At 36.9% G+C, this 10,904-nt stretch overlaps 1 long non-coding RNA gene across 1 annotated transcript; it reads left to right on the top strand.

Moving 5' to 3' along the window:
* Window positions 1-3,067: 3,067 nt before the first annotated feature.
* On the top strand, window positions 3,068-6,823 carry LOC136281223 (uncharacterized). The gene is made up of 2 exons (XR_010717611.1): window positions 3,068-3,198; window positions 6,473-6,823. It is a non-coding gene; the product is annotated as an uncharacterized lncRNA (long non-coding RNA).
* Window positions 6,824-10,904: the final 4,081 nt, after the last annotated feature.

The following is a 10,904-nucleotide window of genomic DNA, read 5'->3' on the forward strand; positions in this document are numbered from 1 at the left end:
ATTGGGTGAAAGAAATCGACAACGATTGAAGTGTCAATGCTTCTTCCTTCTGGTACAAGGGTAAAAAACTTATCAATTTTTTCTGCAACTCCTGAAACAGAGGCAGAGTTCGTGTAGGGGATTTTCACAAAAATAGTTGAGGATCGTTTTCTTTCTTCTCATTTATAAAGACACTTTTTTTGACGGAAGAACAAATCAAGGCACACCACGACTTCTTCAAGTATCAATATTGATACTTGAAAAATCTTCACTTGAACAGTCAACAAGATTGAGTGGTTAATTCAGGCGTAATGATGCGTGATGAAGCACAGGCATGTCTTTGGAATTTCACATAGTGTATACTGTAACTTGTGAAATTTCAGAATATATTAAAAACGAGTGTAAACGGCTTTGAACTCCACACATTGAAAGTTGCGATAAATGTATCTGAGTTTCACAGGGGTCTCTCTGAGAAATTCAAATGAGCCAGAACCCGCTTTTTATAACTACTTGTTTTAATGTGGATCTCTCCACCTGCCCAGTCAAGGGCGTTTCTTCGTTTTGATTGGCTAGCATTCACTTGGACTTGAAACAGCCAATTTAGCCACAAATTAGGCCTGTTAACAAACACTTTACATACTCGAGCAATTTGTAGTTGACACAAATAGAATGATAATCTTAAAGCTTTGTGATTAAATCCGAAGCCACGCGTATTTGTGCTCATCACTTATTTAAAATCTTGACACGCTTACGGCAGGAAACATGAGAAGGAAAAGTACAAAAAAGAGAGCGACAACTTATGAATAAACTCAAAATAAAGAAAAATTTTTACCTTAACGGTGCAAAGCTTTACAAGCATTTAAAAACAACGAGGCTGCTTCTAAAGAGTGGACATAAATATTGATCCACAGGACTAAATTTATAAAAAAAAAATGAGTAACAATACACAACGATATAAACATCGACTTCAAGTACGCAAAGTAACTAATGAAACATCCAAACACTCACAGGTAATTAAAGCCCAAACGCGATACGCACGAGAGACGCTGTGAAGGCGAGTAAAGGAGGACAGGCGGTTAGCGGCAACATTGATCAAACCTGCTAAGATTGCATACGCTCAATGTGACATAAAAACGGAAGGTATCGTAAATTTAAAGTTAAGTGTGTCAACCTATGATGACAATAGTCAATCGAAAGATCTAGGGCCTCAGAAGAAATGAGCTTAATACAGTAGTAAATGAATGAAAATAGGATCACATCAGTTAAAAAAAAATACATAAAAATAATTGTTGAGAATATGATACGTCTACAGTCTCGACGGGAATCGTCAGAATTTAAGTCTATAAAGGTCAATGGGGAACTACTTTCGAAAAATCATTGATTTACTAGATGCTTTGTAGACTATGAATGCTATATTTTATTCTTCCATTATATTAATAAGATTAATTGTACAGGCAGGCGCTGTACATCTAGTGGGCGGTGGACAATACTACGGCCGCCTAAATTTTACCACAGTGGGCACTGGGGCACAGTGTGTGATGATCACTGGACAATCAACGAAGCCAAAGTGGTTTGTTTTCAGCTTGGCTTTTCTGGTGCAACTCAGGCTCGTTGCTGCACTACATACGGTCAGGGGTCATGTCCAATCTGGATAGATAATGCCAACTGCTAAAGAGGAGAAGCAACTTTATCTCATAGCAGAAGCAATGATTGGGGAGTCCAAAACGGTTATCATGGAGAGGATGCTAGTGTGGTGTGTAACATCTGGTTGGGCCGTTCAAACAGTTTTACTCGACTGACAATTACAGCTTGATACAGGAGCAATCTTACTTGTTGTAAGATAGTCTCAATGGGGTTTAACTGTCAGCCGTCAAAATCAGAATAACCGTCATCCTTTAAGGCTGCCCCCAGTCGAGACCCTCCTGTAGTGTCTTCTTTGTTGAGAATTGCAGTAACGTCGAAAGTAGCGGCACATTAGCACAAAGAGAAGCTATCTCGTAGAATTGCATTGCATTCTTTCTTTGCATAATTTCCCTTGTCACCGACGCTCCCCCCATTATTGTCAATGATTTCCCTACCTTTCGATAAAAGATTGCAAACACACCCGTATTGGTTTATCGCCCCAATTAGGCCAGGGCCATACACAAACACTTAGATGTACAAAAACAGATAAAATCAGGTACACCTGTACTTCATGTCGCACACACTTGGCGATCGTAATCCTTCAGAAAAAAATACAAATGAAGTCCACTCTATCTTGACGAGTTACACCAGTTTAGAAACGAATTAGAACTAAAATAAGATTATGATTAGAACGATAAAAACGTAATCGGATAAACACTGAAGTCGCCTTCAGCGCTCTAATCGTTTACAAAATGTCGGGTTTTTTTTTTTTGCGAATACAAGAACGTGTATAAGATAATTGCCAACATCTTAGCCGATGGCTCGGAGAAACCAAAGTTCAAAATAGTAGGGTTAGCTGCAAAAATGATTGAGATAGTTGCAAAGATGACCGCGGCAAGGATGCGTTATTTCCAGAAATAGAAGGAAAGGGCGGAGTTTGCCCTAGATGGCCAATAATGAGACAAGCTTGATGACATTAAATATCAATGTCGCGATATTGTGACGAGTCGTTCATGTATTCAACAACCGGCTAAACAAAGTCAGGTTGAAAAGTTTCGTGCCACACAAGTATTTCACACCAAGTTTACTGCAAACGTGGCAATTATTCGGTGGACCATGCCCTTAGAAAAAGCTTTCTACCTACCACAACTTTGTTTCAGTTTTTTTTTTTCGGTTTTGCCTCAGAACAGGCGAAATCCTGCTGTGAGAAGAATAAATTTCGTTACTAATTAACAACTGACAAAACTTTAAAAAAAAAAAAAAAATTAACCATTCATAGGATTTTTCTTTCTTAAGTTTCTTCAATTTGGTGTTTCCCAGAATTTTTTAAGCGTGTTTAAGAAAGCTATGTGGTCTGTTTGTTTGATTGTCTGCTAGTACGTATCACAGAGACAAGTGATTCCGAACTTCCGGTTGTAACACAATTCATTTCCGCTTTGTTGCTCCCAACCAACTTATTACCCAGGATACGTCGAGCGTTCTTCAAGATGGTGGACGAAGAAGAGTGAGAATTTATGTGAAATAATGAGCTCAAAGGGAAAAGATTACAGGAGAATCTCAGGTTTGGCGAAGCCTCTTGCGGATTTCAAAACAGAGGTGAGATTTTAGTCGACACATGTGTTCACTACGCCTAAGTAGTACGTGTAGTTAACACAAGTAAGTGCGTTTTTATAAAGTCAGGTTCAAGATTGTTCAAGACTTGGTTATTCAAATGCCGGTACACGTTGCTGCTAGGGGTTGTAGCTAGGGATTGTTCCAGTTTCTGCTTACATTTCTTTTTCTGCAGAGCATTGCTCGTATTAATCTTTACCGTGATAAATAACCCAGTAGGAAAGTTATTATAAACCTAGAATAAAAAAAATATATATATATATATCGAAGGCACGTGAAGTTTGGTTTGTTTATTTATAATTAAGCTTACATAGTGCTAAGGATTTACATTTGTTTTTCTCCATGGAAAAATAGCGATTACATGTAGTTGCTGCTTAAAATTAATTCTTTAGAACAAATTTATCTCCAGGTTTTTTTAAAATTATTTTTTGTCTTGTTTTGCGTTGTTTTGTTTCGATTTACCCTTCAGCCTAATGCAACTTATGATTAAATTAATTAGGTGTAGAATGGATTCTTTGTCTCACCAATGAAATGAAACAAAAAAAAGTCTAGCGAAAGTCATATTCATTTTTGATGACTGCTTATCAAATGATCACAGCATGATGAAATGTGGCTACTGAAGAGTAGCCACATGTCAGCTGTTAAAGCACTATGGTTGTGTGATCTGTGGGAAGATTTGTTTGCTGCTGCACTTTGGGACTATAGAGAGTTACTCAACTGTTCAATAAGTGTCTTCTTCTGAGTTTCAAATTTGGCAAAGGGTGCAATCTTGCCCCCTGATATGACTTACCTTAAAAAAATGAAGGGAACTTTTAGAAATATATGAAACACATTGTTGCTGCCAAAAATCACATTGACAAAATTTGTTTTAAATTTGTATATTTTTTCTTTCCATAGCATTTTCATTGAGCTCTTTTAATGTTTTCAAGTCTGTTACTTTCATCGGTTTTCTGTAACTTTTTCGCTTAATTTACCTATGTGTGTATCATATGTATAAGTTCTTTGCTGTAAATTTTATTTACTCTGGTTTATAGTTTAACTTTGCTGCCTCATTTTTCTTAATCACTTTAAATCGTTCTCCATTGTCTTTAACCAGCCATTTCTCCTAGGATCTCATACAACATTTGTTAGTGTCTTTTATTCTCCCTTATTTTGTTTCCATGTTTGTCTTTTTCTGAAGCAACCTATTATTTGTAATTTTGTTCTAGAAACCACTTTGATTGTTCACCTTGCTTCGATTCTTCACTTTTTTTGTTTTGTTTGGAAGTATATTAAAGGGCATGTTTTGGTTTGGACCATTGAAATATTTTTGGCCATCATGAGTACCTCTGAGACTGTGATTCTCATTAACCACAAATTTTGCGCTTTTTTTTTCTCTTTCATGTATCTTTTTCTGAAACAATGATGCTGTTGTTTCCTCCAGCTCATCAAAATTTGCTCAGCAAGTCTCCGACATCTTGTATTCCTCTTTATAATTTTCCCCCCTGACCTGCATACCTGCTTCTTGATATATACTGATGATAAGATATTACCTAATAAATCTGTCCTGAAGAGATGTTTGGTTGCCTACAGTTCTGATTCTTTTTTGCTCAGTAAATAATGGATGACAACACAACTGATAGAAAACCCATGTCTTTTGTTACAAAAATAGATGCTCATGCCTGATGTTTATATTATAAGTTATATTGAAGCTTCCTTCTTTTTGCACCAAATGGAGGCTATTACAGTATGTTTATTATCTTTTTCAACACGCAAGAAAAATGTTTATGAACAGACTACTGTTCATGGTTTGTCAGCGTTCTCTGATAAGATTTTAAGAACAAAAGAAACATTTTCCTTCTATAACTGAGCTTTTCATCTTAAATCAAATCTTAAACACAGAGTTTTCCATATTGGATGTAAGTGTGTTTAATTAGCTTGGGTACCATCATGAAGTTAGATTTCAAACCACAAACTCAATTGTGATAACAAGATAGTCAAAGGGGGGCACAAAAGTGTCCTTTCAGGGATGACAGCTATCTTCTGCCCAGTGACAGATGTTTAGAATAATTCTTGCTATCAAGAGACAAATCACAATTTAATTACAGAAATTGATTGACTTTTATTCTGATTATCACCTTGCAACAACAAATAACATTATCTAATTTACTAGCATAAAACCCATCATAAATCAAACATTCTTTTCCATGTGATAAAAGTAGCTCTGGCACATCTGTTGTACTGAGTGAATACTACAAAAGTGAGCCAAGTGATTAAATAGTTAGACAAACAACTCTACTGTTTGTTTCTTAAGTGTTGTTCAGTAAACTCAAGTGAGCGGGGCTAAGTTCTCAGCAAAGAGTGGGGTGATAAAAAGAGGAAGCCTTGTTTTTTGGGTGCAATGCATTCTTTGCCATACTTGTCCCGAGTTTGTTTCAGATCAAACTTTGTTAATGTACTTAACATTAGCACTTAATTACTGGCCTCAAGGGAAAAAGTGAGTTTTCTTTTCCCTAGACTTTCTGATGTTCCTTGTGCTAAGGTCAAAGGGAAAAATTAGGGTCAAATAAAAAATGGATTTTGAGTTGGGAGGTATAACATCATGACTTTAAACAATTGCAAAAGAATTTTGAGTACTTACATACTTAAACATGTACCCTCAAACTCTAATATACTCTCAAATTAGTCAGCTTTTATCAGAATTAATCAGCTTCATACTTTTATTATGCAATGGTACTGTCCTACAGAGAGAGATGGATGGGGTTTAACATTTCATTATGAAATTGTTGGTTTTTTTTTTTGTTATTTTCTCCTCGATTTTAATTAACTGTCATTAGCAAAAATTAGGGACTGAGATAAATAAGAGACTACTGCAAGTCGCTTAGACATAGGACTGTTGTGCTTTCTTTCCTTAAATTCAAACACTACCTTTGAAACAATCTAATGATAATCATTCTATACTGAAACAAAATGTTTCATTCCTGATTGGTCTATTGTGAATGAAGTGAAAATTAAATAAGCCACTAAGGTACTTAATTTAAAAGCTTTAATTTCAAGCCAGAGTGTGGTATGGAAAACTTGCAACCTATGTTACAGGTTTTCCATACTACAGCTTCTAAAGATAACTTAACAACTCTAAAAAAACTCTCTTTTTTTTTTTATCCTATGGGACAAGATGTTAGTAAAACAGGGATTCTTATCAGTTAAAAATTTATCATGTATTTAATTTTTTTCTCTCTCTGAAGTTTCCCTTTTGTTTAATGATATATTTTTGTTGCAGGCAAAGAAAATTTAAGTGTAGGGACTTGAAAAGAGAGGATTACTGCACCTGTTGCAGCAAAGTTCAGGGACAGAAGACGTCACAGGGAACCCACTCACTTTTTTTGTGGGATGAAAAATGTTGTAAGCTGACTTTTGGGCTTTTGGAAACTTAAAAAACATTATAATGGAAGTCCCTGTGCTCATTTTGAATGCTATGATTTTAATAGTTTTTAATTTGTTTTGTATTTTTAGGTACTTAGAAAAGCCAACATCATTGTAGAATCGATAAAGTAAAAGAAAATTACTGCTAAAATGAAATATATGAGAATTACTCTGCATACTCAGTATAAAGCTTATTCTAAAATGGTAATGTTGTGTCCTGTGTACATTTTTATTTGAAGAGTGAAATTATATTTAAAAAATGAACTAGGAGCAGGGTAGTTGAAGCCATGAAGCACAGAAAAATCAGTTGATGAAAGGAATACTTGGCATATGATCATGAAAAGTCAACTTTTATCCTAGTTTGATGGCCTGTTATTGAACCTGTGTATTCCAATCATGTCGCTTGGTAATAGTCATCTGAAATGAACAAGTTTTAATATTTCTGCCTCAGTGTCCTCATCCCCTGTCCCTGAGATGTCAAAGTGGCAGTTGCACTGTTTGACACTGATAAGGATTTGCTATATCCTAATGTGGCTCTCTTTTCAAAGCTTTTGGAAAGAGAATCTAATAAATTAAAAATACCCATGGCTCATTTTACCGCAGTTTGTTTTTGTAAAAAAAAAAGGAATACAATACCCCACTTACACCCCAACATACCACAGGAAGCCCAAGGCTCTACATTAAGACTCTGTATGTCAATAAATACTGTAAATATATAATTACAGTAAACTGCCGCCCCCCCCCCCAACCTCATTAATAAGGTTAATAGAAGATAACGTAGGTGTAACTTTCAAAGGTTACTAATGTAGCGGAGAAGACAATCCGAACGCATAGTATAAATCACGGTTTAATCAAATGAAGTACGTAATCAAAATTACAAACGAAAATAAGGAGATCGGTGTGAAATCGCAGATGAAGAGGGCGAAGTAAAGATTGAAGATAGCGTAGTTATGATTGATGGTAACGTTGTAGCTGAATTTGTGTGGTTCGATCTAAAAGAAAATCCGGCAGAAACTAAACTTAGAAAATATCCCTGAGAAATGTAACACCAGCCTAATTTACAACAATGAAGCGATTATAAAGTGAACTGAAAGCAAGAAATAAATCGATATACGTATCAAAAAAAAAAAGGGAAATATCTTAAATGAGAAATAAAGAAAAACTTACTTTGGGTTAGCTCCTAATGATTGTAGATAAATCGCCGATAGCGGATCGTACGTGAATAGCAGACAAAATTGGTGGTGTCGAAAGCAACTTATAGCGTTGAAATATGAAATATAATGTGCTTAAATGAAAATGATTGAAACAAAAAAAAATATTAAGTAATAATCATTGACCAACGAAGAAATAATAGACCGAAAAAAGCGTAACAGAAAAGTATACAAGTTACGCGTTTCGAAACTAACAGTAGGGTTGAAGATGCTGGTTAAACATTCGAGCGCGAGGTGGTTAGCTTTCGTCTTCTCGAAAATGTCTATGAGAAACTTGAGAACGTTTAAACTACTGTCGAAACCTTTGGAAAGAGACGTAATCGTGGAGAATTGGGAGCTGGCTATGTTTACATGTGAACCATTTTCCGAACAAACTAAGCGTGTCGTGAACTCAAGGAAGTAAGGTGTGTTAAGCAGGTTGCTTGTCTTCACGAATCAACCGCTTTTATCTCTCTCCTATCGGCAGTTTATCATGTCTAACGCACGTAACTGTGTTTCACATGTTGTAGACGTTCGCAATTTGATTTGACCGTCAATACGTTCACATTGACTCGTATTAAGGAGTTTACATATTAACTCGGCTCTAAGAATATTTCACAATGTTTACTGAAGTAGCAATGGGTAAGTGGCACGGTTATCAGGACGCTGGGTGGAACTTCCAAATCACTGCAATCGAGAGGGCATGCCTCTTTCTGTCTCTGGAATATTGCTTGTATGAAATCCCAACTCACGAGTTTCATCTCCATTTTCATTTAATGAAGGGAAATTACCCCTGCCCCGTAAAATGCCAAATCGAGCACCGTGCTGAAATGAGTGAGACGCATAAATTATGACTGATCAGGCAATCGGAACCATTTGGTTACTCAGTATTTGTCACGCAAGATACGGCTTTTTCGAACTGCGTCATCCTTAAGTTTCTATTTTCAACAATCATCAAGAGTTACTTTTGACCAAAAGATAGACTGCGGCAGGAATATCAAAGCACCCAGTGACTGCGTACAACAATTGAGTCAAAATCCGTCTGGCTAAGTTACGATTGGCCATTTATTTGTGAGTATTCTGCTCAAGACAATTCTCATTTCTTTAGTTGACTGTAATTACTTACTCTCATTTCAAAAATGTAATGGGTTTTGGGTTAATAATATTTTCCAGTTCCTGAATTATTCCAGTGACGGCAGAACTTTAAGAATGCCAGGTTGTGAAAGTGGTAAGAATAAAGTGAAGGTAAACTGAGTGCGTAATACCTATCACCACCACGATGTAATCACATAGCAGTGGTAGTGTGTGATTATAAAAAAAAAAAAAAAAATATGAAAACCTCGGTTTTGATAAAAACGATCTACGAATGCTGATTATCAAAAGCGCTTACAAATTATCTTCATACATGTTTAGTTGTGAGACAGAACCATTCATAACTTGGTGATCAAGTTGCAAAATCCTTCGCTATGTCCCTATATAAAGATATCAAAACTCCTCTCTCTCAAACAAAATAGGAGACGATGTATGAGCTCAATCATTTGAACTTTAACCTCAAAACGTGTAACTTTATGTCAGGTAAGGCAAGCTTCATTATCCGCAGCAGTCAGGTAAGCTGACGAACAACAGTAACACAACAGTAACAGATTAAAAGCGAAGTTTTCCGCTTGTCTCGCGATGTAGTCACGTGTAATGTAATTTGCGACTTTCCGACTGCATACTGCTAGTCTTCTTCAGGCGATGAGGTCGACTGGTCATGCGTGATCTTATAAAGCATGCTGCTCTGCTGTGACTAGTTATTTTTCAACAGCTTTGATTGGTGCATTTCGATTCTAGCTGTTTCACGCAGATATTTGCTCCCTCGGTGGTCCGCTGTCGCACGGATCTCCTGTTGTTGTGTTTTTTTTATCGTGGGAATCCACACCTCTGGAATTTCTATTCCACTATCCCCGTTGATGTTGTTAGGGTACAGTCTTATATAAATTGCCTCTTTGACCCTGCGCGTGTAGTGCGGCTTCGGCAGCGGCGTCGATAGAAGCGTTGGTAAACAGCGATTCTACTTAGCCAACATCTTGTCTCCTTTAACAGGAAAGTCAGAGTACACGGTGACTAATTCAGCCCACTTCGTATCCACCGTTAGCAATGAGACGATCCTAGAAAACGAGATCATGGTATCTTTCGACGTAGAATCGCTGTTTACCAACGTTCCTACTGAAAAAATCTAACACCGTGAGTAGTTTATCTTTGTGATGCAAAAGATAAACTGAATATTCTTCACGTCCAGTGTCATGCAACTCAACAGGTTAAGAGCGTCATTTATGTATAATTCTTAGACTTGCCGTTAAGCATTTCAACTGACGCAGCAGTCTGATTTGCCTCGTTTCCCTGTGGACCATTGAGGATTTTTGGTAAATTGGTAACTTCGCTTTAAATATAATTTTCATTCCCGCGCAATGACAGTCCGACCGCCGCCTGTTCGCCTGGTCTTTTTCACGGACTGAGAATATAGATTTCTTCATAAATTCTCGTCAACGGACATTTCGGTTCTTGGTTTGTTTAAGTGATTATTTCCCGAATCCTGCTCCTCAAAATTTTACTTTAAATTCCCGGATCCCGGCATTTAAATAAGTCCAATCTCGGATCCCGAAAAACCTATTGGAGACTTTCTTATTTAATATGTGCGTTTTGTGTGCGTGCCGAATAGTGCACAATACTTGCAGTCAATCTCACTTGACGAGTGCGTTTTGTGCGTGCCAAATAAAGTACGAGTGTTGTAGGTAATCTCACTCGACATGTGCGTTTCTGTGAGTACCTAACAGAGTGCGAAACAATCTTGCTTGACATATGCGTTTCGTGTGTGCTCAACAGAGTGCGGGACTTGAAGTCAATCTTGCTTGTCATGTGTTTTCTGTGCGTGCCAAATAGGTTGCGAAACGTGAGGCAATTTTACTTATCATATACGTTTCCTGAGAGTGCTAAAAAGAGTGCGAGACTTAAAGACAACCCTACTCGACATGTGCGTTTCCTATGCTTGTTGATTAGAGTGTCAGACTTGAAGTCAATCTTGCTTGACATGTGCGTTTCCTACGCATGCCGAATAGA

Source organism: Pocillopora verrucosa, chromosome 5 (assembly GCF_036669915.1).
Source record: "Pocillopora verrucosa isolate sample1 chromosome 5, ASM3666991v2, whole genome shotgun sequence".
Classification (NCBI taxonomy): Eukaryota; Metazoa; Cnidaria; class Anthozoa; order Scleractinia; family Pocilloporidae; genus Pocillopora; species Pocillopora verrucosa.